Consider the following 26164-nt stretch of genomic DNA (forward strand, 5'->3'; position numbering starts at 1 on the left):
CCTAATACTAATCTAAATTAGCTAGTAACAGTCAGCAGCAAAATGTGTTACTTTTTGTAGAGAAAAGGAAGGAAAAACCCTGACATAGTAGTAGAAAAAGGAATTCCGGGAAGCTCTCATATGATGTTCCTTAACATGGCTCATCATATCATGGGAAATTACTTAAAACTCAAGTGTTTCTGTCACCATACAGTGGCAAGGAAGACCAATATCCATTCATCTGCACAAATAAAACAATGACAAAAAACTCAGTGGGACCAAAAATTATATGCTTAATTTAATAGACCAATCATTTCCCATCTGAGGTCAAAAGATTTTGGACGAGAGACAGTTTAACAACCTCCAAAGTGAATTTCAGTATTTCAATTTTCAAGTTTATTTTTAAAAGCTTAGGCTCTGTCTACACTACAGATCTTACAGCAGCTCAGCTGTACCACTGCAGCTGTGCCACTGTAAGGTCTTCCGTATAGCTGCTGTATGCCGACGGGACAGAGCTCTCCTGTTGGCATAAGGAAGCCACCCCCAAAGACGGCTGGTAACTATGTCGGCGGGAGAGCATCTCCCGCCAACATAACGCTGTCCACACCTGTTCACTGTCAGTGAAACTTATGTTGGTCAGGGGTGTGTTTTTTCACACCCGACTGACAAAAGTGCTGGTGTAGATGTAGCCTTATCTGCTATCTATTTCTATTAGTTTGCACAAATATTTCCAAAATGAAAAACTCCCTATTCCATTTATATATATATATATATATATATATATATATATATATATATATATATATATATATATATACACACACACACACACACACGCGAACACTTTTACAACTTAAGGGTCATAAAAGGAAATCGTCTCTATTATTTTGGGGGATAAAGTCATCGCATGTTAATGGTTTTAGTTTGACAAAAGAAGCAAGTTTTTTATTACAGTAACTTTACACAGGAAATACTCAGGTATTATAAAGAAAACAATGAGAACTCCCTCTTCAGTCTCTTTCCTTAGGGTATGTCTACACTTAAAATGCTACGGCATGCTGCTGTAGCACTTCAGTGTGGACACTTACTATAGCAATAGGAGGGGTTCTCCCATTGCTCTAGTAAATCCACCTCCCTGAGAAGCACAGAGTTAGATTAACAGAAGAATTCTTCTGTTGAGCTAGTGCTGTCTACACAGAGACTTGGGTTGGCTAAGCGATGTTGCTCAGGGGTGTGGATTTTTCACACCCTGAGTGACCAAGCTGGGTCGATCTAATTTTTTAGCGTAGACCAGCCTTTAGGAACTGAAGAAATAGCGAACAGTATGTTAAAGGACTTATTTCTTCACCCTCCCACTTCCCTGGTCCTTCTCGCATGAACAGAGAGCAACAATACCCGAAGTCCGAAGGTGCAAATAATTCGATGTTTATTGGAGTGAACTTTCAGCAAGCTTAAATCCAAGTTCTTTTTTCCCAAATCCCAATTTACTTCCTGTTTGCCCCTAATTTATATAGTAATATTCTCAGCTATACCTTAACCAATCATTTTACTGAAATTTACCTAACCAATCCTAACATATTGTAACATGATTAGCTAACCAATCATATCCCAATACCTTAATTAGTTTAGACCCAGCAAAATTAATTATACATCCTAACACAGCAAGGTACAATTCACAACCACCCTTGCATTAGACCAGAATTGGGATAACATGCAACAGAAAAATCTACCGGCAACCTGTGTGGGAACATTTCTGCTGACTGCATTCAGAAATGAATTCACCACTGCTGTATTAAAAGCAGCTTAGATTCTTTGGAGTAAATGACATGAAATGTCTCTGTGCTGAAATCGATAACTCTGGGTTTTAAACTGAGGAAGTTCCTGGACACTCATGTATATAAGAGTAGGATTCTAAAAGGTATCATTTGACACCCCAGCAAAAAAACCAAAACCACCAACATTAATGCTGGCAATAACATTACAATATTGTAACTATAAAAATAGAGTCAATTTTACAAATAGAGCATTTTCGAAGTGTTATGTGTGTTTTAAGAATACATCGCTTATCTCTTTACAACCCAAGCCTAATAAGCAAAAGTCAATCCAGGTGTCTGTAAAGGATCACTAACCTTCTCTCCCTTACTGCTTCCTGGCTGCCTGGAGGGGATGTAGAGCACCCCTGTGGTACTCCCCACTCACGTGACCCATGGGAGGAGGGTGTGTGACTTTCCTCTATTGTGTTTTTGGGTTTTGTTTTTGTTGTGTGTGTTTGGATGGGTGGCACATTCCAATTCTCTGCTATTGAGGCAAAGTCAGGATTGATCATAAGCATGCCTTTGGACTTTCCAATACACATGTATCTGACATGGCTCAGGTTGGACTGTGATGTGAAAGTGCAAGAGTGCATATACACACACTGGGGAAAGCTGATAGCTGCTCATCAGTGTAAACGCATTTATCTCTCTATTTCTCACTATTTCTGCCTGCTCTTTCACTAGTAGCAGCATATGGGTATTCCATTATTATTATTGTTAAATATTTAGGCAATAGTAGTGTCCAGAGACATCCTGAAGGATCACGTGTCCTCACTATGCTCAAAGCCATACAAGAGACTAGAATACCCTATGACTGGGACTAATCTTCACGATCAAAGCATTTAACAGGGCCTGGTGGCATAGGACCTTCATGCTCTGGGCATGACTCATCAGTGATGTGCCTGGTCTACGCTTAAAACTTATACTGGCATAGCTATGTCTGTTAGGGGTGCAATATTTTTACCAACACAGCTACGCTAGTATAAGCCCTAGTACAGATGTACTTTTATGCTGGTATAAAGTACTTTTGCTGGAATGTCTTATGTTTCTCATTGAACTGTTGTAAGCTACGCCAGCAGAAGCAGTTTTATGCCATTATAAACTGCAGCTACACTAGGAAGGTTTGCCAGTACAGTTTTGCTGGTAGTGCTATACCAGCAAAACTTTTCTCGTGTAGACAGGGCCATGGAGAGAGAAGAGTGAAATTGATCACTATTAAGACTGGCTGCTGGTGAACAGGCAAGTGTGTTTTTGAACATGTACAATAACTTAAAATACGAACACAGCGACTTGGTCCTAAAAATTTAAGTCAAACAATATCCATATTAGTAGTCACAGCTTTCTCAGGGGCTAGCACAGGATTGGGCTGAATTCCCTCAGGAACTATGAACCACCACAAAAGTCATCACCTCACTTTCCACATGCAAAGCATACTCTGACCTTGCTTTTACCAATATAAATACAGTGCAGTATACAGTTTTTTTTTATAAACCAATGCCAACAAAACTACAGTGTACACACAAATTCTCCTCTTGGGGAGAGGGTAAGGGAAAAGGGGGAACCCCACGTAACTGATGTTCATCACGGTGCTCAGTGAACTACTGGAAGGTGCTCAGATATTACAGTGATGAGAGATTACAGTGTCAAAACTTTTATAGAATAGAATATGTATGCTCTATTTCATAACGGTTGGCATTAAAAGAAAGTGAAAATGCCACCTTCAAGAACAATCATCACATTACACATTCCCATGAGTCAACCAGACATCTTGTAATGTGTGGAGGGTTCGAATCAGGAGAATAAATCCTGCCTAACACACACCTGACCTGTAGCTCTATCCGACATCCTGTTTCTGCTTGGATGCACCGATCAGATGAACCGAAGTGGCCAAACCTAGGGCAAGGTTTAGAAACAGACATTGCCTGCCCTGGTGACCAGCTTTATTACTCTTATTGACTACCAACAGTTTTCAGTTCAAAAACTAGCTCTCTTCAGATTTCACAGCTCTTTTCACCTGGTTCAATAATTACCAGCTCATGCTAGCTAGACAGGAGATACCTTCAAAATTCTGATTCCAGTAAGAAGAGGCTATCCTGAATCCTTTCTCACTATAAACATACATTTCAGTTTAACTGAAGTGTAAGATCACTGCTGAAGAGATCATAATCAAGACTTAAAGCATGATGTAATTGGATGGCAGTATTGCATTGCCATGCGGTCATAGACATGAAGTATTAAAACCCAGAACCTTAACCTTATTTCAAGCACCAGGACTGCAGTATACAAGTGAACAAGACAATGATATCATGACTGATCAAGTTCAGCCACCACAATACTACCACTATTTTTCATAGTCTTGATATCAAAGTTTAAATCAAAATGGATGTCCTTTTTTACCAACACACTTTAAAAAGCCCCACATAGCACACATGCATACTCCTTGATGTTCTGATGACATTTTCATAGTATTTATATCTATTTTGCATAATTTTCTTCCTTTGGACACTGTCATCTATGGTTAAAAAAAAGAAGATTTAAACCTAGATTGTAAAGGATGAACAAAACAGGTTGTGCATCATCAGGTCAAGCCCTGCCCCACTTCCTCACTCTGCTAACACTGAAGGAATTTCAAAGGGCAGTCTCACGCCCAGCTGCTACAGGCCAAAAATCAAGGCTCAGTTTAATGAATTACATTGCAACCAGATAAATGCTAATACTTGGCACCATGCAAAACCTTTCCATCCAAGTATATCACTAGTTGACCTCCAATACACCTGGGGATGATATCCCCTATTTTGTTGATCATCACTTTCTATACAGCAGGGTGAACCAATTTTAATCAAAGTGATTTAAATCACTTATTTTAAATCAAGATTTAAATCACCAGGCAGGAAACCTTAATTTAAATAATCAATTTTAATGCTGTTTGTATTTATACTTTTTAGTTAGTTATTTTCTTAAAGGTTGATTTCATTGGTTGGTAACCATTAAAACATGTGATTTGTAACTAATTATACCCTTCACACTAAATGTGGTGCTTCTTTTTGCTAACCAGGAGGACATGCTTAAGTCTGTTATTGAGTGTCCAGGGAGATCGAAGTGCTCTCCTACCAGCTCTTCAATCTCCCTGGACACTCAGTAAGAGACTTAAAAGTGGCCATTCTTCAACAGAAAAACTTCAAAAACAGACTTCAACAAGAAACTGCAGAACTGGAACTAATTTGCAAACTTGACAACATGAAATTAGGCCTCAATAAAGTCTGGGAGTGGCTGGGTCACTACAAAAAGTAATTTTTCCTCTGTTGATATTCACCCCTTCTTGTCATCTGTTGGGAATAGGCTGCACCCACCCTCTTTGAATTGGCCTCGTTAGCACTGACCCCTGACTTGGTAAGGTAACTCCTATCTTTTCATGTGCTGTAATATATATACCTGCCTACTGTATTTTTCACTCAATGCATCTGATGAAGTGGGTTTTAGCCCACAAAAGCTTATGCCTAAATAAATTAGTTAGTCTCTAAGGCCTGGTCTACACTTCAAGTTTAGGTTGAATTTAGCAGCGTTATCTTGATTTGACCCTGCACCCGTCCACACGATGAAGCCCTTTTTTTTGACTTAAAGGGCTCTTAAAATAGATTTCTTTACTCCACCCCCGACGAGAGGATTAGCGCTGAAATCGGCATCGCCGGGTCAAATTTGGGGTACTGTGGACACAATTCAACGGCATTGGCCTCCAGGAGCTATCCCAGAGTGCTCAGTTGTGACCACTCTGGACAGCGCTCTCAACTCAGATGCACTGGCCAGGTAGACAGGTAAAGGCCCGCGAACTTTTGAATCTCATTTCCTGTTTGGCCAGCGTGGCGAGCTCACCTGTACAGGTCACCATGCAGAGCCCATCATCACAAAAGACCATGCAGTCCCAGAATCGCCGAAGAGCTCCAGCATGGACCGAAGGGGAGGTACTGGATCCGATCGCTGTATGGGGAGACGAATCCGTGCTGGCAGAACTCCGTTTGAAAAGAAGAAATGCCAAAATATTTCAAAAAATCTCCAATGGCATGAAGCACAGAGGCTATAACAGGGACCCGCAGCAGTGCCGCGTGAAAATTAAGGAGCTCAGGCAAGCCTATCAGAAAACCAGAGAGGAAAACAGCCGCTCCGGTTCAGAGCCCCAGACATGCCGCTTCTATGATAAGCTGCATGCCATTCTATGGGGTGCAGCCACCACTACCCCAACCCTGTGCTTTGTCTCCGTCCAAGGAGTGGCAGGCAACACGGAAGAGGATTTTGGGGGTGAGGAAGATGAGGAGGAGGAGGAGGAAGAGGTTGTAGATAGCTCACAGGAAGGAAGCGGAGAAACCGGTTTCCCCAACAGCCAGGATCGGTTTCTCACCCTGGACCTGGAGCCAGTATCCCCCGAACCCACCCAAGGCGGGCTCCCGGACCCTGAAGGCGGAGAAGGGACCTCTGGTGAGTGTACCTTTGTAAACATTGTACATGGTTTAAAAGCAAGCGTTTTTAATGATTAATTTGCCCTGGCATTCATGGCCAGTACAGCTACTGGAAAAGTCTGTTAACGTGTCTGGGGACAGAGCGGAAATCCTCCAGGGACATCTCCATAAAGCTCTCCTGGATGTACTCCCAAAGCCTTTGCAAAAGGTTTCTGGGGAGGGCAGCCTTATTCCGTCCTCCATGGTAGGACACTTTACCACGCCAGGCCAGTAGTACATAGTTGGGAATCATTGCAGAACAATGCATTGCAGGGTATGGTCCCGGTGTTTGCTGGCATTCAAACAACGTCCATTCTTTATCTCTCTGTGTTTCCCTCAGGAGAGTGATATCATTCATGGTCACCTGGTTGAAATAGGGTGGTTTTAGTAAGCGGACATTTATAGGTGCCTGTTCCTGCTGGATTGTTTGCCTGTGGCTGAACAAAAATCTTCCCCACTGTTAGCCACGCGGTGGGGGGAGGGGTGAAGCCATCATCCCAGAGAATTGGGGGGGGGGAAGGGTTAGTTGGGTTTCTACTGCATATGAACCCGGAAACCACAGCCCCTCCTTTTAAACTGCCAACCCATTTTTAATGGTCAACCCAATGGCTACTTCGTATGGGAAATGAGGGCACTGCTGTTTGAAACCATTCCCACACGTTATGAAGGTTAAAGAAGCCAAAAGGGGAAAGGAGTCCCGGAGATATGGCTGTATTTCAAGGAATCCCTATTGAGGTTACAGGGACAAACCATCCCGATGTGTCGAAAGAAAGTAAATATGGCAGGCGACCAACTTGGCTTAACAGTGAAATCCTTGCTGATCTTAAACATAAAAAAGAATCTTACAAAAAGTGGAAGGTTGGACAAATGACCAGGGAAGAGTATAAAAATATTGCTCGGGCATGTAGGAATGAAATCAGGAAGGCCAAACCACACCTGGAGCCGCAGCTAGCAAGAGATATTAAGAGTAACAAGAAGGGTTTCTTCAGGTATGTTGGCAACAAAAAGAAAGCCAAGGAAAGTGTGGGCCCCTTACTGAATGAGGGAGGCAACCTAGTGACAGAGGAGGTGGAAAAAGCTAAATGTACTCAATGCTTTTTTTGCCTCTGTCTTCACGAAGAAGGTCAGCTCCCAGACTGCTGCGCTGGGCATCACAGCATGGGGAGTACGTGGCCAGCCCTCTGTGGAGAAAGAGGTAGTTAGGGACTATTTAGAAAAGCTGGACGTGCACAAGTCCATGGGGCCGGACGCATTGCATCCGAGAGTGCCAAAGGAATTGGCGGCTGTGTTTGCAGAGCCATTGGCCATTATCTTTGAAAACTCGTGGCCAACGGAGGAAGTCCCAGATGACTGGAAAAAGGCTAAAGTAGTGCCAATCTTTAAAAAAGGGAAGAAGGAGGATCCTGGGAACTACAGGCCGGTCAGCCTCACCTCAGTCCCCGGAAAAATCATGGAGCAGGTCCTGAAGGAATCAATCCTGAAGCACTTACATGAGAGGAAAGTGATCAGGAACAATCAGCATGGATTCACCAAGGGAAGGTCATGCCTGACTACTCTAATCGCCTTCTATGATGAGATTACTGGTTCTGTGGATGAAAGAAAAGCAGTGGATGTATTGTTTCTTGACTTTAGCAAAGCTTTTGACACGGTCTCCCACAGTATTCTTGTCAGCAAGTTAAGGAAGTATGGGCTGGATGAATGCACTATAAGGTGGGTAGAAAGTTGGCTAGATTGTCGGGCTCAACGGGTAGTGATCAATGGCTCCATGTCTAGTTGGCAGCCGGTATTAAGTGGAGTGCCTCAAGGGTTGGTCCTGGGGCCGGTTTTGTTCAATATCTTCATAAATGATCTGGAGGATGGTGTGGATTGCACTCTCAGAAAATTTGCAGATGATACTAAACTAGGAGGAGTAGTAGATACGCTGCAGGGCAGGGATAGGATACAGAGGGACCTAGACAAATTAGAGGATTGGGCCAAAAGAAATCTGATGACGTTCAACAAGGATAAGTGCAGAGTCCTGCACTTAGGACGGAAGAACCCAATGCACGCTACAGACTAGGGACCGAATGGCTAGGCAGCAGTTCTGAGGAAAAGGACCAAGGGGTGACAGTGGACGAGAAGCTGGATACGAGTCAAGAGTGTGCCCTTGTTGCCAAGAAGGCCAATGGCATTTTGGGATGTATAAGTAGGGACATAGCCAGCAGATCGAGGGACGTGATCGTTCCCCTCTATTCGACATTGGTGAGGCCTCATCTGGAGTACTGTGTCCAGCTTTGGGCCCCGCACTACAAGAAGGATGTGGATAAATTGGAGAGAGTCCAGCGAAAGGCAACAGAAATGATTAGGGGTCTGGAACACATGACTTCTGAGGAGAGGCTGAGGGAACTGGGATTGTTTAGTCTGTGGAAGAGAAGAATGAGGGGGGATTTGATAGCTGCTTTCAACTACCTGAAAGGGGGTTCCAAAGAGGATGGTTCTAGACTTTTCTCAGTGGTAGAAGAGGACAGGACAAGGAGTAATGGTCTCAAGTTGCAGTGGGGGAGGCTTAGGTTGGATATTAGGAAAAACTTTTTCACTAGGAGGGTGGTGAAACACTGGAATCTGTTACCTAGGGAGGTGGTAGAATCTCCTTCCTTAGAAGTTTTTAAGGTCAGGCTTGACAAAGCCCTGGCTGGGATGATTTAATTGGGGATTGGTCCTGCTTTGAGCAGGGGGTTGGACTAGATGACCTCCTGAGGTCCCTTCCAACCCTGATATTCTATGATTCTATTATTCAAAAGACTGGCTTACCATGACTCCCTGCAACCCAAATTCTGCTGCCCGGCTCTGCGTGACTGATCTCTCACACCAAACTGACATACCCTCAATAAGAGGCAAAATGCGACCTTGTAATGAAAGCACATGTGCTATGGAATGTTAACAGCAAGGTTTACCGTGAAAAAGTGTACACATTGTTCTATAAAATGTGTCTTTAACTACCACTCTCCCTTTTTTTTCCTCCACCAGCTGCATATGTTTCTCCTTCCCAGAGGCTAGCAAAGATTAGAAAGCGAAAAAAAAAGCACTCTTGATGAAATGTTCTCTGACCTCATACTGTCCTCCCACACTGACAGAGCACAGCAAAATACGTGGAGGCAGACAATCTCAGAGTGCAGGAAAACACAATATGACCGCAAGGAGAGGTGGCAGGCTGAAGATGGTAGGTGGCGTCAGCTTGCTGAAAGAAAGCAGGAGTCAATGCTCAGGCTGCTGGAGGATCGAACGAATATGCTCCAGCATATAGTTGAGCAGCAGGAAAGGCAGCAGGAGCACAGACCGCCTCTACAGCCGCTGTGTAACCAACTGCCCTCCTCCCCAAGTTCCATAGCCTCCTCACCCAGATGCCCAAGAACGCAGTGAGGGGGCCTCCGGTCACCCAGCCACTCCACCCCAGAGGATTGGCCAAGCAACAGAAGGCTGGCATTCAATAAGTTTTAAAGTGCTGTGTGGCCTTGTCCTTCCCTCCTCCACCACCCCACCCGGTGCTTCGCTCCTCAACATTCCTCCCAGGCTACCTTGGCAGTTATCCCCCTATTTGTGTAATGAATAAATAAAGAATGCTTGAATGTGAAGCAACAATGACTTTGTTGCCTCTGCAAGCGGTGATCGAAGTGGGGAGGGGAAGGTACTTAGCTTACAAGAAAGTAGAGTGAAACCAGGGGGGTTCCATCAAGGAGAAAAACAGAACTTTCACACCATAGCCTGGCCATTCCTGAAACTGGTTTTCAAAGCTTCTCTGATGTGCACCACACCCTCCTGTACTCTTCTAACCGCCCTGGTGTCTGGCTATGCGTAATCAGCGGTCAGGTGATTTGCCTCAACCTCCCACCCAGCCATAAACGTCTCCTCCTTACTCTCACAGAGATTGTGGAGCACAGAGCAAGCAGTAATAACAATGGGAATATTGGTTTCGTTGAGGTCTAACCAAGTCAGTAAACTGCGCCAGCGCACTTTTAAACACCCAAATACACACTCTACCACCATTCTGCACTTGCTCAGCCTGTAGTTGAACAGCTCCTGACTACTGTCCAGGGTGCCTGTGTATGGCTTCATGATCCATGGCATTAAGGGGTAGGCTGGGTCCCCAAGCATAACTATAGGCATTTCAACATCCCCAAAGGTTATTTTCTGGTCTGGAAAGTAAGTCCCTTGCTGCAGCTGTTGAAACAGACCAGAGTTCCTGAAGATGCGAGCGTCACGTACCTTTCCTGGTCATCCCACATTGGTGTTGGTGAAACGTCCCTTGTGATCCACCAGTGCTTGCAGCACCATTGAAACGTACCCCTTTCAGTTTATGTACTTGCTGCCTTGATACTCAGGTGCCAAGATAGGGATATGGGTTCCATCTATGGCCCCACCACAGTTAGGGAATCCCATTGCAGCAAAGCCATCCACTATGACCTGCACATTTCCCAGAGTCACTACCCTTGATATCAGCAGCTCAATGATTGCGTTGGCTACTTGGATCACAGCAGCCCCCACAGTAGATTTGCCTGCTCCAAATTGATTCCCGACTGACCGGTAGCTGTCTGGCGTTGCAAGCTTCCAGAGGGCTATTGCCATTCGCTTCTCAACTGTGAGGGCTGCTCTCATCTTGGTATTCTTGCACCTCAGGGCAGGGGAAAGCAAGTCACAAAGTTCCATGAAAGTGCCCTTATGCATGCAAAAGTTTCGCAGCCACTGGGCATCGTCCCAGACCTGCAACACTATGCGGTCCCATCACTCTGTGCTTGTTTCCCGGGCCCCGAATCGGCATTCCACGCCATGAACCTGCCCAATTGACACCATGATGTGAACACTGCAGGGGCCCGTACTTTGTGAGAAGTCTATGTCCATGTTCCCATCACTCTCGTCACTGCACTGCAGTTGCCTCCTCCTCGCCTGGTTTTGCTTTTCTTGCAGGTTATGGTTCTGCATATCCTGCTGGATAACGCGCACGGTGTTTATAGTGCTCATAATTGCCTAGGTGATCTGAGCGGGATCCATGTTCCCAGTGCTATGGCATCTGCACTGAAAAAAGGCGCGAAATGATTGTCTGCTGTTGCTCTGACGGAGGGAGGGGCAACTGACAACATGGCTTACAGGGTTGGCTTACAGGGAACTAAAAATCAACAAATGGGGTGGCTTTGCATCAAGGAGAAACAGAATGGCCCCCTCAAGGATAGAACTCAAAATCCTGGGTTTAGCAGGTCGTTGATTTCACAGAGGGAGGGAGGAAGGAAGGAGAACATGAATACAAAACAAATCTGGTCTATTTCTTATTTTGATCCACTTCATCTATCTGTATAGATCTTGTTGGCAGCAGACGGTGCAGTACGACTGCTGGCCATCATCATCTCCTGGGTTCTCGGCAGAAGACGGTGCAGTATGACTGCTGGCAGGACTGAATCACCATGAGACGAAACTTAAAAGGGAAAAGACCTGGCTGAGTCACTCCCATGTTTTCCCAGGCGTTGCTGACCGACTACACTGAGGTCGGCTAAAAGAGCACCCTGGAGTATGGCGACAATGGCTACCAGTCATATTGCACTGTCCACTGCCAAAAGGCAATGAGCTGCTGCTGTGTTGCAATGCAGTACCGTGTCTGCCAGCACCCAGGAGCCATACGGTGACGGTGAGCTGAGCGGCGTACAGCATCTGCACGGGTAACCCAGGAAAAAAGGCATGAAACGATTGTCTGCCGTTGCTTTCACGGAAGGAGGGAGGGAAGGGCGTGCCTGACGATATGTACCCAGAACCACCCGCGACAATGTTTTTACCCCATCAGGCATTGGGATTTCTACCCAGAATTCAAATGGGCAGAGACGACTGCAGGAACTGTGGGATAGTCAACCATTACCTAGGTACTGTGTATGCACTCCGCCGACTAAATGCACTTAGAGCATTTGTGCTGGGACACACACAATCGACTGTATAAAAACGCTTTCTACAAAACCAACTTCTATAAATTCGACCTAATTTCGTAGTGTAGACTTACACTAAGATGCCACAAGGACTCCTTGTTGTTTTTGCTGATACAGACTAAGACGGCTACCCCTCTGAAATGTGACTCATGTAATTCTGCATAAAGTTGTTGGGTATGGTGTGCAAGCTTCATATATATGTACAGAAATATATATTATGCTAGCCTTATTTTTTAAATTCTCAAAAATTTAAGTAGTACTCTTAACAACTCAACAGAAAAATAATAGCTCCAGTGGAGGGCACCAAACCACCAACTTTATAAAGCAAGCATATAAGCTGCTAATAGATTCATTTTCTGCAGATCTGGGGAAAGAAGAGACTAAAAGCCCAGTCATGCAAGCCCACATGCATGCTCTTCTAATGCAGTCAAAACCAGCTTCATACCAGGCACCTGAACCTGAGAGGTGCCGAACACAATAGCAACATACACTTTTTAAAAGACGTACGCTGTGCTGTATTTTGACAGTACTTGAAACAATTATGACCCAATCAAAATCCTCAGTAATCAGAGCTACAAAGACTTTCTGTACAAAACAAAGTTGTGAGGAATCCATTTCAATTCCAAGCCCATTGCATTCCAGTTGATTAATTGGTTGTGATCTCGGACACAGAAACGAGATCATTAGCAGTTCAGTTCTCACCGGTTCTTGGGAAGATCAGTATTGTAATGATTTTTAAGATTTAAAAATCTGAGCTGCTCTCATTTCTATGCCACAGTAACAGTCCACCATCTGTTTTGTTTGTCAGAGTACCTACTTCTCTCCTGAGCACTGACAAATTATTAGCTAAATAATTAAGCTGAAAAGCTGATCATATAAGGAATGTTCCTCAGGTGACTACTAAGTGATCTGAGGTTAAAAGAGTAGATACCTTACTTTAACACAAACCATTTCAAAGCAAATCCACCTGTCTTCTCTGGCCAAGACTGAAAGGACACCAGGATATAGGTCATTGAATGCAGCCCTAAAACATTCAGTAGGGCTCGCTCGCTCGCTCTCTCTCTAGAAAGCTACATTCTTCTCAAGTGTTTCAGGGCAGTCTTCGGGGCAGGGACTGTCTTATTCGCTGTGTTTCCCCAGCAAAATAGGTCCCTGGGACTTCAGGTACCATCAGAATACAAGTATTTACTCTCTACCACCTTGAGCCTCATACCCTACGATACAGGAAGGGTGTTAGTGTTGAGTACAGGCAAATGGGTACATAATTCACCTACAAGTCAGAGGACAGCAGAAATGAGGAAATACACACTAGCCTTATTTTAAAGAGCTTTCTTCCAATAAGTATGACGTTTGTAGCACAAAGTAAATGGTCTGGCGGTTCTCACACAATAGACTTAAGTGAACAGGATTAAGATAGTTTGGGGTTTGTGAACAGGATCAAGGTGCTCCACCAAGATTTAAAATAAATGCTCATTCCATAAAATCCTCTTAATTAAGACATCCTATTACATATCTTTTCCCAATTAAGAGAAGATGCCATTTTTATAAAACTGAAAATCCTTAAAATATACTAAATTAATAAAAACACAAGACAAATCCATTTTAATTCATTCCATCAGAAAACCTAATTGCTCCCTGCAAAAAACAAAAACCTTCAGGAAAACCTAATGAATACACCTGATAATAAGCATGAAGAGTTCCTTTAATACAGGATTTTTCTGGAAAGCTTAAGGGAAGTCAGCCACAGATTTAAACTTGGTGATTGGAGTTAATGGTCTGCACTTACAGCCACAACTGAACCTTAAGCGATCAGAAACCTGGAGTTTAGACTGGGTAATCATTTAAACACTTTATATTGACTAAACAAATCCCTATTTAGAACTTTAGAGTATGACTACATTGCAATTTAAAAAAAAACCATGCCACCATGTCTCAGAGCTGACTCGGACTCACAGGGCTAGGGCTGTTATAAAACTACAGTGTAGAAGTTTGAGATCAGGCTAGACCCCAGGCTCCGAAACCTTGCAAGGAGGGGAGGGTCTCAGAGCCTGGGGTCCAGCCTGACCCTGAACGTCTGCACTGCAATTTCATAGCCCCGCAGCCCCAGCGTGAGTCAGCTGACCCAGATCAGCTGTCGCGGATCTTTTATTGCTGTCTAAACTTACCCTTAGCTAATACTATTCCAATTAAGCAGAAATAACTGTTCATTAACACTGAGCTAAACTGATTCCCCTGAAATGTCTCAGGGATTGCCAGTCATCTGTACAGTAATGTGAATCAAGTCCAACAAGCTATACCCTAAAAGGATGAATAAACCTACCCTAGTTTCTCCAGTATTTGAGTTTCCATCCAATTTAAGCGCTGGGTCTCCTCATCTGAAAAAATTTACAAACAGTATTCCAAAAATCGGTCTCAAGTTCTCTTCACTAAAAGGGAAAAGAGGACAGGATATGACATACAAAATGTTTAAATCTCCACATATAACCGTTAACATCAACATACACCTCTTACCACGTCATAGAAAGGCCAGAACATGAAGTCCCAGGACCCCTCTAAGTTTAATTAACGTGCCTTCACATGCACAAAGAAGACAAGTATTTTTCAAGTGTGGTGGAAACGCAGAATATTCTCCCATAAAACACAATTAATTTTTAATCTGGTGCAAAAGCAGACCACACTTGTTGCCTGAAGAAGCGTGTTTAAAACTGTAACAAAGATGCTTTTCACAATTACTTTAGGGAGGACTTAAGTGCCTGAGGTAGACTACTGATTTCTTCCTAGTATTGTATATTAGATGAAGTTCACACCTTAGGTGCACTCTATTGACATAAACGTACTTTGTCAATTTCCTAATGAGACCAGAAATAACTTGCACAGCAGCACAACTCTTAACGTACACTTAAGAGGCAAGCAGAAGGTGGGAATATGAAAGCATCTGGAAAATAAATTTGTATTCAAAGCTTCAGACCTTAGAGTGTTCTTCACTCTTGGGACTCTCTCAGTTCTTCACTCAATACTGCGGGGTTTTCTTTTTTAAGAGAGACACCATCATTAACTTACACACATTTCTTGTTTGATGGACAGCAGAATAAAATCATTAAGATAGTAGGTAGAAACTTTTCACTAATATCTCAACAGTACTACTGTTACACGATGGCCAAGATTTTAGAAAACTGGTAAAGTTAGGCTCCTAGGCTAGTATTTTTAAGGGGCCTCAGGCAGTTGGGTGCCTAAGCTCCTTTGAATATCCCAAGCAAAGGCCCATTAGACAGCTCTTAAGTGGCCTGATTTGTTATGGGTGCTGAGAACTCAACAGCTCCTGTTGACTTCAATAATTTTGTAGTAAAATGGTTGATAAGTAGTCACTGCCATGTAACTAAGTCTTAATATGGCTTCCTGAGTAACTGCTTCCATGCCATGTTTCAGACTAGCCCAGTTTGAAATATTGGCAATATTTACTATTTTATGCAAGTTAAAACATCCAACTTACATAATACTGGCCATAGTGGGTCAGACCAAAGGTCCATCTAGCCCAGTATCCTGTCTTCTGACACTGACCAGTGCCAGGTGCCCCAGAGGGAATGAACAGAATGGTAATCATCAAGTGATCCATCCCTTGTTGCCCATTCCCAGCTTCTGGCAAACAGAGGCTAGGGACACTTCAGAGCATGGTTTTCCATCCCTGCCCATCCTGGCTAATAGCCACTGATGGACCTATCCTCTGTAAGTTTATCTAGCGCACTTCATGCTACTCTCTGAATTGGCAACAGAACATAAACAGTCAAACATCAGAAACCCTCAGGGAGGTAAATTTTTATCGGATTCTTCAAACAGTTGAACCAATGTAACTTTTGTTAAGTAAAACAAAATATGTATAAACAGGCCTAATCTTCAGCCACAGGCTATTTGAAATGGTTAAGGTATTAAACCCTTAAACACAGGTTTAAAAAAAAAAAAAAAAAACCTGACAGACCTTAGTAGTAACATCAGCAGTCAGGTAAGACAAAACAAAGAACAAACAGATGGTAGGAGCATATCACTTCTCTGTAAATCTCCTGTGAGACTCACTGTGTGATCAGATACACAGATTTTATTAAATTTGTATCTACTACTAAGTCAACACCAGGTTTTACTCAATACTGTGGCTTAGCATGCTCAAGGGGCCAGATCTAGTGCAGGATGCATTTACATCTACTTTGAATAGACTTTTATGATTCTTAGGTTAAGGGATATTTTAGTTTACTCCTATGATCCTGGCTGGTAACACTGTTTAAAGAAAGTCATAATTAGATTTAGTGACATTCAACGTGACAAAGAAATAAAAATGACATGGTGATGAACAAAGAAGAAACGATCGCGACAGAACATGAATGGACTTGACAAGTTTTGTAGTGTATCACCTACAAAGAATTTATTTGTAGGTTGAGAAATAAGATAAAATTCAAATTCTTGGCCAGACACTTGACCTAAGTACTTCCGATGTCTTCACAGCAAAATATGGTGTGTTAACTATCACCATTTATAAAACACACCCTTTTTTCCCCACTGAGGATATAGCCTTAATGCTAGAGTTACAGACACTGTATTAAACTGAGCACAACTCCTCACAATAAAGGCACTCTATTAGGCAACTGAATCTTTAACATACATATATGTATTTTAAAGCAGCAGCAACTATGGTGATTTCAGAGTAGCAGCCGTGTTAGTCTGTATTCGCAAAAAGAAAAGGAGTACTTGTGCCATCTTAGAGACTAACAAATTTATTTGAGCATACGCTTTCGTGAGCTACAGCTCGTAACACTTTTAATAATTCCTCCAACCAATTTGCAGGCGGGGGAGAGACTTCTATTTCCTCCATGCACTGCAGCAATAGCTTGAAACTTGCTGGCAGCATAAAACCAATCCAGCTTTGGGCAAGTTTTGGAGCTAAATTAAGATGGTAATTTTCCACCAATGATTTGACCGGTACAGCTTGCTCCCAGTTTGCTGCCAAAAACCTATATAATTCTGCCAGCACCGTGTCTTATTCCAGCCAAACCACAGCTCCAAATAAGAAAAAAAATGTGCAACTGATTTATCAAAATAGGCTTTGTACTAGGCTAAGGTACAATAGACTGGGAACCCAGAAATCATGTGTTCGAATTTAATGTTTACCAACTTGTGATTGTCCTATCTACCTCACTACTAACTGAACAAAGCCTCCTATCCCACTGAGAGGTTATACAACTGGGAATAGAACAACTCTCTAATATGACAGACCTAAGTCCCAGTCACTTCAGATACAATGGGCATGTCTACTCAGCGTTTTGGAGCGAGCAGGAGCAAGCCTCCCAGCCCACATTGACAGACTGTGTAGCACGGCTCACTCTAGTGCTCTAAAAAGAACTATAGAGTCAGCACTTTGAAGTTGCAGCTCAGGCTCTGCAATCCCCAGAGTAGGGTGGGCTTCAACATCTGGAGCACAACTTCAGAGCTCGTCTATAGAGCTATTTTCAGAGAACTAGCACAAGCCCCTCTAGTCCGAGTCTGCCAACCTGAGCGAGGAGGCTCACTCCCGCTCGCTCTGGAATGCTGAGCAGACATACCCAATGTCCCAATGGAAAAAAGTTGCCCCAACTTTAATTATCTGCTATGCTGTTTAAAATGGGGCTATTCAGGCATATAAAACCTACTGTTATGGTGTATTATACAACAGCATCTCTTAGTGGGTGATGCACAAATGGTAACAGGTTATTCCTTCTGTCAGCATTTGTAATTAATATCTTAGCACAGGTGCTAGTAATCTGTGCTGCAATGTTGGAAGCCCAGAGTTCCAACGCTGCTGATTCTGGAGGGGTATTTGCACATAATTCTCTTTATTTTACCTTTAAAAAAAACCAAGTAAATTACATATAGAATGTGTCAAAAAAGTTAAGGATTGAAAAATCAAATACATTAGGACAACTAGAATAAAGCTTACTTGTTTAACTTCAATTCACTAACCACCAGCCCCCCACCACTTGCTATGAATTATGAGAGTCTGTAATTACAGAGCACATACTATTTTTTCCACAGGACCCTTGCTTCATTCAGTGGACAGGATGGATGCTGCTCACGGAATAAATCAGTGTTGTGTAGGGAAGCAGGCTGTTGTCTGTTGAACTTCTGTCTCATCTGTTGTAGAAGTTGAAACTAGTATAGCGAATGAGACAGAGGACTGCAAAAAGAGAAAGGATGGTCATAGGGTTAAAGCAGTTGAATACCTACACCTCAGGGAATTCTGCACCAAAAAAAATTCAAGTTTCTGTGCACAATATTTTAAAATTCTACAAAATTCTGCATATTTTATCAAAACAACACAATATAATCACTCTGTTTTCAATTATTTTGGTAACTTATTTAAACTACAATACAATGGATGGAGAATAGGAAGCAATGGAGGAAATTCCCAAACAGTAATGTACTAGGTTTGACCCTTTATTTCTAGGTTATTAGTCAACAAATGTATGCAGCCATACGCTCAGTGCTACATCATAGGTAACTGAAGAGCAAGTGAGGGCTGGAGAATCAAACTCACAATTTATACTGGCTACTGACCATCTCCAGAAAGATCAGTAGCAAACACTTCACGGAGCACATTTTGATAGGAAATTTTTTCAGTCCAAAAATGTAGACCAGTTCTAATCACGAAACCACCATAAGCATTTATAAGGCCATACTGTCCTTTACACCCCTCTGGCAATGTGAAGGAGCCCTAAAATTTTTATACCTGTTTTATACTCCTGTGGGAATTCACAAAGACAATGGGAACAATTCACTAAGCAGCCAGAACAGAAGGGACAGGGCCTGCCCCATGCCTACCTCCTCAGAAACACCCGGAAGCCCTGCCCCTCCATGTTGACTGTGCTGCAATAGCGAGTGAGAGGGACAGAGTCTCTCTCTCTCGCACGACTCCCCCCCCACATACACACCCCCAAGCAGTGATTTACGCCTCTGCCAGCTGCTCCAGCACCCGAGCCAACCTGCCTGTGCTGCCAGGGAGGGGCACATGACCTCTCCCGCAGCTTCTCTTTGCTTTCCCATCAGAAGTCATTTTTCTACAGGGAAGCAAAGAAATCTGCAGGGAACATGAATTCTGCGTATGTGCAGAGACACAGAATTCCCCCAGGAATAGAATATCACTCAGAACAACTAGGTCCTACCTCTGTTTCTCTCATAGCCCTTTTACATGATGCTGGGCAATGCACTTTACCTTTGTTTCAGTTTCCCATCAGTAAAGTACTATGAAAATATATGTTAAGTGTCATAGTTTCAGGGCAAATGAACCTGTTTTTCCCTGGCATGTTCCAGCAAGGGCACTCACTTAAGGCTTCCAGCTCCCACCAGCCACTTCTCTTGGGTGCAGACTAGTGTCTCTCACCCTCCTGACCAGGGATTTTCAGACTGCACAACTCCCTGCCTTACACTGTGATATCCCCAGCAAGGCAGACTGCCTAAAACAGGCCAGCACCTGCGCTTTGCTTTCTCTCATATACAGGCTATAACCACTGTATTGCCTACAGTTATAAATTACTACACAATTCCTTCCAAGTAAGAACATTTATTCTGAAGATAAAAGCATGAGAAAAACAAAAACAAAAAACCACCAGTAAGAGTTCCTACACACATACTAAAAATCTTACCAGAAGTGACCCCCAACCCCAGCCTAGGGCTCAGGTAGGTTTTAGTCCTTCAAAACCCACAGATGAGTCTTCCCCAAGGTTACGAGTTCATATTCAATTTAGATCCAGAACAAGAACAAAGGCTGGGCAAATCAGCTGTTTCTTTATACAGCTTGGGCCTTCGAACTTGGCCTTCTGTAACAGATAATCCGCAGACAAAGACCCTCGTCTCAGGGCATAGATAGTAAAAGCTGGGGGTTTTTCATAACTGGAGTTGGATAATTTCCATTATTCTCTCCCTAAAGATTCCCCAGGGAACCCACTTATTGTCCAAAAATTCCATATTCATCTGAGACATTTTCAATACAGTCTTTTGAACTCTCAGGTCTTCCATCTGTTACATCTCCCCACTATTGATATTACATGCAATCCTGGCACACAATAATACATAAACTTAATACTATATGGTCTTTCAAGGAAATTGCAGGAAATTGCCCTATTGGTCACATTAAGAACTTTGAAAAATTGATCTCTGAGGCCTCAAGTTTGGCAACCAATCAGTAGGCACACAAGATTAGCAGAGACTTGCAAGTTTTGGTCTGAGGGCCTCAGTTCCCAGTATATGAAAGCCCTCCATATCTAGAAGTGTGCTGAGGGAATCCCATGAAAAAAACAGTGTATAACCACAGCGCTACCAATTCGTTTTATGATAAGTTGCATGATATTTGGTGTTTCTTAAAGCCCCAGATCCTGGAATCCTGCAACTACATGTAGGTTTTCAGCTCTCATTTAAAGTTTCTAGCTCTCAGGTTTGCAGAGAAAAGCTTGAACACATGACCCAATTGTACCTTAAAAACTCAAAACCCAAACGTAAATAAAAGCCCAAAACTTTTTTCACCCAATCTCATGATTTTTTCCAACACTTGAGATTGGCAATACTGCAATCATGTAGCTGAAGCCTATAATGCATAAGCAGGAAGCCAAATTATGTATAATCAAAATTATTTCAAACATTTAACTTTTTTGAGCTTGACTTTGCAAGCTTAAAAACTTTAACCTAGGTTTTCTGGAAATAAAAGATCTTGGTAACAAGTGAATCAAAGTTATTGTCAAGTAACAGCTTTTCCCAATGATGAAGTAAAAAAGTGTTTGGTTTATCAGTGACAGAGGAAGGCCGAAAGAGTAAATGGGAATCATAAAACACTAAGAACTCGACCCATTTACATGTGTGCTTAGGTACAATAATACATTTTTTCATTTGATCTAGTGCAGTATTGAAGTTACAGCCTAGGGTAATAATGAACATTTACAAGAAAGGAAATATTAGGCTGCTTATATCTGAATTTGTGACAACCACGGAGTAAGCTGCAGAATCATGAAATTTGTGATAAGACCTTCCACCTGAGGCTCTCATAGCACCTTAAAAAGAAACCTGTTACATCACCCATGAGATAGGCTAGTATTACCCCTATTTTAAAGGTGATGCAGAGCAATTTGCTCAAGGCTACACACAAAACCTGAGGCAAATCCAGGAGCAAGAGCCATGTCTCCTGACTCCCTGTTCCATATCTTTAGTTCAAGACCATCTTTCCTTCTCATGCAATCAACTGTAGATTGACATATGAAGGCATACTATTGCGTACCTTTGACCTTCTCATCTGCACAATGCCCACTAAACCACTCAAAGCAGGACTACTTCTAACTCCAAATTTAGGAGGAATTTGCCAATAGTCCTTTTTCTTTGAAGAGTCTGCGATAAAAGAGATTTCTTTCACAAATATGGGGGGCGGGGGGAACAGCCTTAAAAATCACAGATAGGCTTTTCAAAGAAACCTAAGGGAGTTTGGCACCCATTATCAAATGTAAATGGGATCTTGGTATTAAATCCCTTAGGCTCCTTTGAAAATCTCAGCCTTCAGAGATCACAGGTCTGATGTCCAAGATTTACATTATTCAATCCTGCATTACTGACCAATTTAAGATCTATTACCTCAACATCTAGAAACATTCATCACTGGAGACCTGAGCTTCATAGCTTTCCAGTTAAATACAGCACTAGACATCACACCTTAGGACCATTCAATCTTGGATGGGAGGCAGGGAAAGGAGTATTTTAGGGGCAGGGGGAGGTGTCTTCTAAAGCTATTTAAAGTCTATACTATTACTAAGTTCGTCCTCCCTCTGCATGTATAGTTGTGTTCATAGTACTAGAGTCATCTGGCTCCTCAGGAAGAAGGATGTTAAGAGTATCTTTTAAAAAAAATAAAAATAAAAAACTCTACAAAACTTAAGTGAAGTGTGACTTCACAGTCTGATGGTTTAAAAGTTTCATAATCTTTTGGAATGACCATACTTCATTTCTGCCCATTTGATTCTGAAATTAGGTGGAACAAGCAGAAAGTCAAACAGAAGTTATTTCAGCTCCCTTCACCAAGGTAGTACGATTGTCATTTATTAGTGAGGTTGGCAACCTAAAATCTTGTTTTCTGCTACTCTGATATCCAAATAGGAGAAGCTGCCTTATGTGATTTCGCACTGAGCTCAGCAAGGTGACCACCTCCTCATTCTAATGAGGACCTCACCAGAGTTATTCATGCCTTTGTCACCTTCAGACTGAATCACAACAATTGGCTTTTGTGGATACAGAGCCAATGTAGTTTTTATACATTTTCACAAAATGCACACTTAAATCTTAGAAATATATTTCAGCTTGCCAATGTGTTATAAACTTGTGGCTTGTGATTTTCAAGAACCATATATTTATGTTTGTGGGTTATAACTTGACACACACGACTATAATATTTGCTGTCCAAAGTGCAATGTCTATTCTACCACACGTGCAAACTGGCTATGACAAGTTAACTCAAATACCCCCAACTTTCCAAAGCAGAGTTAGAAACCACTTCTGAAGTTATGTTACTTTCCACAAGTGATGTCAGCAGCTTTTCACAGTTTAACTGGTCAGAGCATAGCTAGCTCTTTGTAAATAAATTTATACTGTCAGTATAAAGTGGAGTCAAACACACTTGCTTTTACAAGTTGCTTATTAGTACATAACTCCTTCACTGAAAGACAAGTTACTCAGTCGTACCACTTGTCACGGTTGCTTCCCCACTCTCATCTCTAGGGTACAGATGTGGGGACCTGCATGAAAGACCCCCTAAGCTTATTCTTACCAGTTTAGGTTAAAAGCTGCCACCACCAAAGTGTTACACAAAGGACAGGGGAAGTGCCCACTTGGAAAAGTCTTCTCCCCCCCCCCCCCCCCCCGCCAAAAAAATATCCCCCCAAGCACTACACTCCCTTTCCTGGGGAAGGCTTGATAAAAATCCTCACCAATTTGCATAGGTGAACACAGACCCAAACCCTTGGATCTTAAGAACAATGAAAAAAGCAATCAGGTTCTTAAAAGAAGAATATTAATTAAAGAAAAAGTAAAAGAATGACCTCTGTAAAATCAGGATGGTAAATACCTTACAGGGTAATCAGATTCAAAACAGAGAATCCCTCTAGGCAAAATCCCTTAAGTTACAAAAAGACACAAAAACAGGAATATACATTCCATTCAGCACAACTTATTTTATGAGCCTTTTAAACAAAACAGAATCTAATGCATATCTAACTAGATTGCTTACTAACGCTTTACAGGAGTTCTGACCTGCAATCCTGCTCTAGTCCCGGCAAGAAACATCACGCAGACAGAGAGAACCTTTGTTTCTCCCCCCTCCAGCTTTGAAAGTATCTTGTCTCCTCATTAGTCATTTTGGTCAGGTGCCAGCGAGGTTATCTTAGCTTCTTAACCCTTTACCGGTAAAAGGGTTTTTCCCTTGGCCAGGAGGGATTTAAAGGTGGTTAGCCTTCCCTTTATATTTATGACACCACTACAGAGTCATGATCTGCTTATTTCTCACTTCTCTATTCTTCTTTTCATCTGTTTTATTTTTGGCAATTCTATCAGTGTTCATAGGCCCAGCCTCCTCCAAATTTTAAGAATAGTTTGCAGCGCACCATTACCCTTTACATACAAAAAGGTATCCCCAGACAAGTTATTCAGTAAATCAGGAAGTGCAATCAACACCCCTCTTACAAGCTTTGTAGAACAGTAACACCTTCAAAAATTTATACTCTAAAGAAAATAACGATACATTTTGAGAACAAAGACCAGAATTAGAACAGTTTTACTGTTCACAGGGCTCATGAGGATGGAATCATAGTCCCATCATACATGACACTAATACAATAAGCTCTGCATGGTACGATAGCAAGGCTTCCTGCAGGGGACCCCAAAGGGCCTGATACACTCTGTCACAGCCCCTTAGTTGTGTCTTTTCTAAACTCAACAGTGCCACGTTTTTTAATCTCTCTTCATATGGAAGCTGTTCCATACCCCTAATCATTTTTGTTGCCTCTCTCTGTACCTTTTCCATTTCTAATTTATTTTCTGAGATGGGAGACCAGAACTGCATGCGGTATCCAAGGTGTGAGCAGATGTATATAGTGGCATTATGATATTTACTGTCTTATTACCTATCCCTTTTCCTAAGGTTCCTAACATTGTTAGCTTTTGTGACTGCTGCTTCACATTGAGCAGATGTTTTCAGATAACTATTCATGATGACTTCAAGATCTTTTCTTGAGTGCTAACAGCTAATTTAGACCCGTAATTTAATGCCTCAAACCTTTCTAAACCTGTAGTAATCCTATCCAAATAAAGAACTGTTACAGGGGCAACCTTTTTTTTTTTTTAAAAAAACCAATCCCATTGTATTCTTCTCTGAATACAGTCTAGCTCATTAATAAGTGATCAAAATCACTGCTGGAGGCATCAGGCTTTTGGGGAGAAAAGCTATTCATTTTCATGGGCTATCCCAAATTAGGTATACTAGCAAAAGTTACAGAAAGAATTTGTAATATACTAGGAGAAAATGTTACAATGGATTTTTTTGTTGGGAATTAAAAGCCACAAATTACCAGTCATTAAAAAGGCACTTGGATTCAATTTAGATCACACTCTTGTGTAAAAACATGTATTAAAAGGAGATGAAGATTCTTAACTTCCAGTTATTAAAGAATTGTTTAAAGAACCCTTATACTATTATGTCATGAAGGACAAAGTCCCTTCAAAATCATCAAGATGTCAACGGAAGGCAATGCTGTGGTGAGACACCAACCACCACTAGCTGCTAAAAGCAGAGCGGTGCTGGAATTTAATTGATTGCACCTATTTTATTTGTAACTTCTCATTTTTACTGGGATGTTAAAAGTTTTTATTAAACAAAGCCTGAATTAGAGCATTACAGTCATTCAACTAACTAAAATTCAGGGTTCAACGGAAAATCTGAATATCTGTATATTTGTGTCACCAAAAGTCTCAAACAATGATCAACATCTTCACATTCCTTGATCTTTCTGACCCAGGGACAACTGTCTCCTATTAATTGGCAAATCAGAAGGTGAAAAAGGTCATTCTGCTGAAATGCTCCATAAAAATCCTTGTAACTGCAAGAAAATCTCCCCCAATCCCTTCCTAGGCTTAATATTTAGACATTTGAGTCAAGGGATACCTTCATTCAGACTTGCATGAAGTGAAGTCATCCAAGAGCCTTACAGAGTTCAATGCAAAATGAGCCTTCCATAAACTCCTCTTGTCAGCAGCTCTTGAAACCCACAGGATGGTGCCTGCAACAACATACAGAAGTACTATGCTCTCATCTTGCCACCTACTCTCCCCAGTATTTTGGTCTTTCAGAGATAAACTGAAGCAGTCATGAGAATATAGATTGTACAGTTTGTTGACCTCATTTAACATCTTATATCTGGGGGCTTGGAAAGCTGCAGTTCAGGTTTCTGTGATTTAACTATCCTGGTCCTCCAACGACATTGTCAAACTCCAACAAAAAAGAAAGGTTAGAACCTGCTGTTCTGCTTTGTTTACTTACACAACTTTTTTTAAAACCCAAGATTATCTTTAATCATGAAAGTATTAACAGGCCCCCAATAATTGATTTTCAGTTATTCTTTAAGCATTCTGCATATTTAAGTCTTCTACAGTTTCATACATGCGTTCAACTTGGGGCCATGAAACAAATTTTGAAAGATTAGCCTTTAACTTTCCTAAACTTTAAAGAACTATGTAGCTGAAGAGGCAAAACAGATTAATTGTTAGATTGTAAGCACTGATGCAGGAATTCTCTTACTATATGAATGCACAGCTTTTAACAATGGGACTTTCTTCTCAACTGGGGCTTCTGGTACTGCTGCAGATATAGCCAAAACAGAATTACAAAATGTGCATTTAA

At 42.0% G+C, this 26164-nt stretch overlaps 1 protein-coding gene across 13 annotated transcripts in view; it reads right to left on the reverse strand.

Annotated features, from left to right (window-relative positions):
• PCGF3 (polycomb group ring finger 3) overlaps positions 1-26164 on the reverse strand; it is a 111598-nt gene that overhangs the window by 48152 nt on the left and 37282 nt on the right. For 5 of the 13 annotated variants that reach the window (XR_013346245.1, XM_077817861.1, XM_077817852.1 and 2 more), the window contains 2 exons: positions 18266-18421; positions 14546-14651 (listed from right to left, as the gene is read on the reverse strand). The exons of 2 other annotated variants lie outside the window; for them this stretch is intronic. The gene's annotated coding sequence lies outside the window, so the exon portion shown is untranslated. Of the gene's footprint in view, positions 1-14545; positions 14652-18265; positions 18422-25429; positions 25545-26164 lie in introns of all 13 variants that reach the window. 6 more of the 13 variants (XM_077817856.1, XM_077817857.1, XM_077817862.1 and 3 more) reach the window with 3 other exon arrangements.

This window comes from Eretmochelys imbricata, chromosome 5 (assembly GCF_965152235.1).
Source record: "Eretmochelys imbricata isolate rEreImb1 chromosome 5, rEreImb1.hap1, whole genome shotgun sequence".
In the NCBI taxonomy this organism is placed as follows: Eukaryota; Metazoa; Chordata; order Testudines; family Cheloniidae; genus Eretmochelys; species Eretmochelys imbricata.